At 39.7% G+C, this 5,631-nt stretch overlaps 1 non-coding gene across 1 annotated transcript; it reads right to left on the bottom strand.

Moving 5' to 3' along the window:
- Positions 1 to 3,161: 3,161 nt before the first annotated feature.
- On the bottom strand, positions 3,162 to 3,233 carry trnar-ucu (transfer RNA arginine (anticodon UCU)). Its single transcript has one exon. It is a non-coding gene; the product is annotated as a tRNA-Arg (tRNA).
- Between the last annotated feature and the right edge of the window lie 2,398 nt (positions 3,234 to 5,631).

The following is a 5,631-nucleotide window of genomic DNA, read 5'->3' as shown; positions in this document are numbered from 1 at the left end:
ACTTTCATCCCTCAAACACTCGAACTCACTTTTACATTTCTACGAGATCCGTTTGGCCAGGTTAGGAGCCGCCCACTCACCCATTCCTCCGCTTTATTCCGACCATCTTCCAGTCTCACTGTCACACACGTTAACATTATTTTGCTTTTGATCAATATAATTCAAAGGTTGTTTGCAGCGCCAATCATTGAAATAATAATGACAGTGATTTGTACAAAACATCCCATATCCACCCTATCACCATGATTGCAACCAGACAGAATAGTGAGAGTGCAGGTGGGAAGCGAAACACGTTTATAAGAGACAGTATGAGAAAATATTAAACGGTAAAACCAAAGGAAATCAAAAATCATTTATAAACAAACAAAAATTCAAATGACAGTGCAAAAAATTGTGCTTTGTTTATGGGTAAAGAAAGAAACGCTCATGTGATGGGAAAGGTAATGAAATGGTGTAATAATATAAAAGCAAAATACTGCAGATGCTGGAAATCTGAAGTAAAAACAAGAAATGCTGGAACCACTCAGCAGGTCTGGCAGCATCTGTGAAAAGAGAAGCATAGTTAACGTTCCGATGAAGGGTCACTGACCCGAAACGTTAACTCTGCTTCTCTTTCCACAGATGCTGCCAGACCTGCTGAATGGTTCCAGCATTTCTTGTTTTTGTCATGAAATGGTGTGTTATATGTATGTTCACAAAAGAAAGGGGTGAAGTTAATATCCCGATATAGGAGGGGTGCAGAGTTATTGGATAGGATGAAAAAGTTCTGGATAGGTTGACAGCTCTTTAAGTTAATAAGTACAGAAAGGAAGTATCCCATATTACTGAGGGACATACCAGAAGCTCTGAGCAAAATCCTTGAATATGGAAGATGTGCCAGGTGACTGAAGGATTACACTCCTGTTCTGGAAAGGAGAAGGAAAAATCTGGTAACAAAGACCATTATTTTTGACATCAGTGGAGAATTAATAAAGGACAACCAGTACGGATTTGCTGAGGGCAAATCATGTGCAACTAACATGATTGAATTCTTGTGGTTGAAGTTACGGAAGGTAGTACAGTAATTATTGGATATATGCTCTTCCAAAGGCATTCGATCAAGTAGTGAATAACAGACTTACATGGAGAATAGAAATTCATGTAAAAAATTGACACTGGCATCCTGAGATGGTAGTTGGTTAAAGGATAGGAGGTTATTCTGTGACCTTGTCTTATTTACACTTTCTCCTTTGTTATCTCTTGCCCCACCCCCAATTTACTTGCTAATAACCTTTTACAATTCTAATATTTGCTCGTTCTGAAGTAGGGTCACTGACCTAAAACGTTAACTCTGCTTCTATCTCCAAAGATGCTGCCAGACCTGCTGAGTATTTCCAGTATTTCTTGCTTTTATTTCAGATTTCCAGCATCCGCAGCATTTTGCTTTTATTTTAGAGTTTCGTAGTGAACTGATCCTTTTTGCTTACTGGGCAGAACTATGCAGTGAGGTGACGCAAAAAACTGTACGGAGAACAATGTTTTTAACGGGCCGACAATTTCGAAGTTTGAGGAGGACAAAATACATAGCAATGTATGCATATAGTAAAGAGCTGTAAGTTTCAGGTCGATGTTACCTGAACAGAGGTGAGACAGAGAATACCCAACCCGTCTCACCTTTAGATTCCTGACCAAGATAGACCTACAAGGTACAAACTCAAGTTATGTGACCAAGTCAGAGAGTTTATTAGGCTTAACTAAGACGTACAAAGTTAATAATTAACAATGGTAATAGATATGCAGCAACACACAACACCCGTTCTTGTTTCTGTGCTTGCTGCGGCACGGACTCCTCTCCTTCTTCATCCCTTGCTGTGTTTTCTTGACTGTATTCTGTCTTCTCCTTTTAAGGACCAACGATCTTCTGTTGACCCCTGTCTATGTGTGCTTGACGATGTCCTGTAACACCCTTTCTTTTATCCTTTTTGTGGTGCAAGGATGTTACCATATTAGTTTTGAATTGTTCTAAGTGCCCTAATTGGTCCAGGTTGACATCATTGTTTGACACTAGTTAGTTAATAGTTGAATCTACACACATTACAGATGCTTCCCGATTCTTTCTATTTTAGCAAAGATCCTAAAGGTTACATTCTTGCTGATCCCAGACATTTTTGTCTTTAATTCTGCCTTTATCTCTTCTCTCTCCCTGCAAGGAGTGCTGGTGTCTCTCCCATTTTTCTCACACAAAGGTTTAAACAAAGTATATCCTTGAAAACAAATTTCGTAATAAAGCAAGCAACAGATCAAACAGACTTCAATATATTGATGTACAAAGCATATCATTAATCCTATTATTTTCGTTGTTCTTATTTGTCACAAACGTAAAATATGTCACGGTCCATCGCCCCCACATTGTGGATCCCCCTCCAGCTACATGACTTGCCTTTTTTTTCCGATGGCTACGTGCATCTCCCACACTGACACCACTCTCAACATGACATTTTGACGTAGTTCAGTGAAGATGACCGTCATGCTTTACAATTCAACCTTGACATTGCAGTTCTTGCATAAGTGTAAGCCATGAAAATACTCAAAACTTTACACTGCGGTGAGCAGTGTTCCGGTGATACAGAAAATCTGGTGCGTTGGGCAGAGACAGTCAGTTGATCTATCAAAGTCTCTTGATGTTATGCTCCTATCTATACTACTTACAACACAACTATTCTTTTGTTATTGAAAAGCTTGGATAGATGGCTCTGGATTGTGTTATCCAAGTAAGTGGTTGTTCTCCTCACAGCAATGTGGATTGAGGGGAAAGTTGATACAGGTGTAGGTAAGGTAGACAAGGAGAACCTGTTCCCATTAGTTGATGGTACAAGGACTAGGAGACACAGATTGATGGTTTTGGGAAAGAGATGCAGGGAAATGTGAGGAAGCACCTTTTGTTATACCTGCTGCAACTGTCTGTCCACAAGTGTGGTGGAAGCAGAGACAATCAATGATTTCAATAGGAAATTGGAGAAACACTTGAAGGAAACAAACTTGCTCCAGGGCGACGCTGATCAAGCAGGAGAATGAATCTGATTGGATGATGAGAATATTTTATCAACTTCAATTCTGTCACGGCTTTGAAACATTTTCGTTTGCAAAATACTGCAACATAAAGTAAACCTGCAATTCAAGATTGCGATGGCCAGGAATCGAACCCGGGCCAACTGCTTAGAAGGCAGCTATGCTCACCACTATACCACCAACGCGTTTTGATTAAGAGAATGCTGTACAATGATTTCAACTTGTCGCTGAGCAATCCGTTCATGTTAATAAAAACACAACACTGTGAATGCTGGAAATCAGAAATAAAAACAGACAGTGCTGCAAATATTCTGATCAGAGGTCACTCACTTGAAACGTTAACTCTGCTTCTCTCTACACAGATGCTGCCAGACATGCTGAGTATTTCCAGCATTTCTTGTTTTTATTTCAGATTTCCAGCATCCGCAGTATTTTGCTTTTATTTTAGAGTTTCGTAGTGAAATGATCCTTTTTGCTTCCTGGGCAGAACTATGCAGTGTGTTGACGCAGAAAACTGTACGGAGAACAATGTTTTTTAACGGGCCCACAATTTCGAAGTTTGAGGAGGGCTAAATACATAGCAATGTATGCATATAGTAAAGAGCTGGAAGTTTCAGGTAGATGTTACCTGAACAGAGGTGAGACAGAGAATACCCAACCCGTCTCACCTTTAGATTCCTGACCAAGATAGACCTACAAGGTACAAACTCAAGTTATGTGACCAAGTCAGAGAGTTTATTAGGCTTAACTAAGATGCACAAAGTTAATACTTAACAATGGTAATAGATATGCAGCAACACACAACACCCGTTCTTGTTTCTGTGCTTGCTGCGGCACGGACTTCTCTCCTTCTTCATCCCTTGCTGTGTTTTCTTGACTGTATTCTATCTTCTCCTTTTAAGTACCAACGATCTTCTGTTGACCCCTGTCTAAGTGTGATGACGATGTCCTGTAACACCCTTTCTTTTATCCTTTTTGTGGTGCAAGGATGTTACCATATTAGTTTTGAATTGTTCTAAGTGTCTTAATTGGTCCAGGTTGACATCATTGTTTGACACTAGTTAGTTAATAGTTGAATCTACACACATTACAGATGCTTCCCGATTCTTTCAATTTTAGCAAAGATCCGAAAGGTTACATTCTTGCTGATCCCAGATATTTGTTTCTTTAATTCTGCCTTTATCTCTTCTCTCTCCCTGCAAGGAGTGCTGGTGTCTCTCCCATTGTTCTCACACAAAGGTTTAAACAAAGTATAGCCTTGAAAACAAATTTCATAATAAAGCAAGCAACAGATCAAACAGACTTCAATATATTGATGTTCAAAGCATATCATTAATCCTATTATTTTCGTTGTTCTTATTTGTCAGAAACGTAAAATATGTCACGGTCCATCGCCCCCACATTGTGGATCCCCCTCCAGCTACATGATTTGCCTTTATTTTCCTATGGCTACGTGCATCTTCCACACTGACACCACTCTCTACATGACATTTTGACGTAGTTCAGTGAAGATGACCGTCATGCTTTACAATCCAACCTTGACATTGCAGTTCTTGCATAAATGTAAGCCATGAAAATATTCTAAACTTTACACAGTGGTGAGCAGTGTTCAGGTGATACAGAAAATCTGGTGCGTTGGGCAGAGACAATCAGTTGATCTATCAAAGTCTATTGATGTTATGCTCCTATCTATACTACTTACAACACAACTATTCTTTTGTTATTGAAAAGCTTGGATAGATGGCTCTGGATTGTGTTATCTAAGTAAGTGGTTGTTCTCCTTACAGCAATGTGGATTGAGGGGAAATTTGATACAGGTGTAGGTAAGGTAGACAAGGAGAACCTGTTCCCATTAGTTGATGGTACAAGGACTAGGAGACACAGATTGATGGTTTTGGGAAAGAGATGCAGGGAAATGAGAGGAAGCACCTTTTGTTATACCTGCTGCAACTGTCTGTCCACAAGTGTGGTGGAAGCTGAGACAATCAATGATTTCAATAGGAAATTGGAGAAACACTTGAATGAAACAAACTTGCTCCTGGGCGACGCCGATCAAGCAGGAGAATGAATCTGATTGGATGATGAGAATATTTTATCAACTTCTATTCTGTAATGGCTTTGACATGTTTTTCCTTTGTAAAATACTGCAACATAAATTTGACCTGCGATTGGTCATTGCGGTGACCAAGCACAACAGCTCCTTGCAGAACTCCACAATGTACCAAAATAAAGCACCAAGCACATCGGCTCTTTTAAGATCCACTGACAGCCTCTCTGAAAGAATCGATTTACTGCAGTTATTTGAATACCGACAGTTGAAGGTAACTTCGAGATCTCCGACAGGAACGTTCATGGATCGGTTCGATCATTGCGTCATTTTTTAATTCCCTGCCTTAAAATAACTACCTGCCAACGATCTGTATTGTACCTGTCAGTTCCTGGTATGTGAATGTTGATTTTACTCTGCACCTGTCAGTTCCTGGTATGTGAATGTTGATTTTACTCTGTACCTGTCAGTTCCTGGTATGTGAATGTTGATTTTACTCTGTACCTGTCAGTTCCTGGTATGTGTATGTTGATTTT

This window comes from Heterodontus francisci, unplaced genomic scaffold, assembly GCF_036365525.1.
Source record: "Heterodontus francisci isolate sHetFra1 unplaced genomic scaffold, sHetFra1.hap1 HAP1_SCAFFOLD_210, whole genome shotgun sequence".
Lineage (NCBI taxonomy): Eukaryota > Metazoa > Chordata > Chondrichthyes > Heterodontiformes > Heterodontidae > Heterodontus > Heterodontus francisci.
Note: the sequence above shows the minus strand (reverse complement) of the source record. Positions and strands in the feature narration are given on the sequence as shown.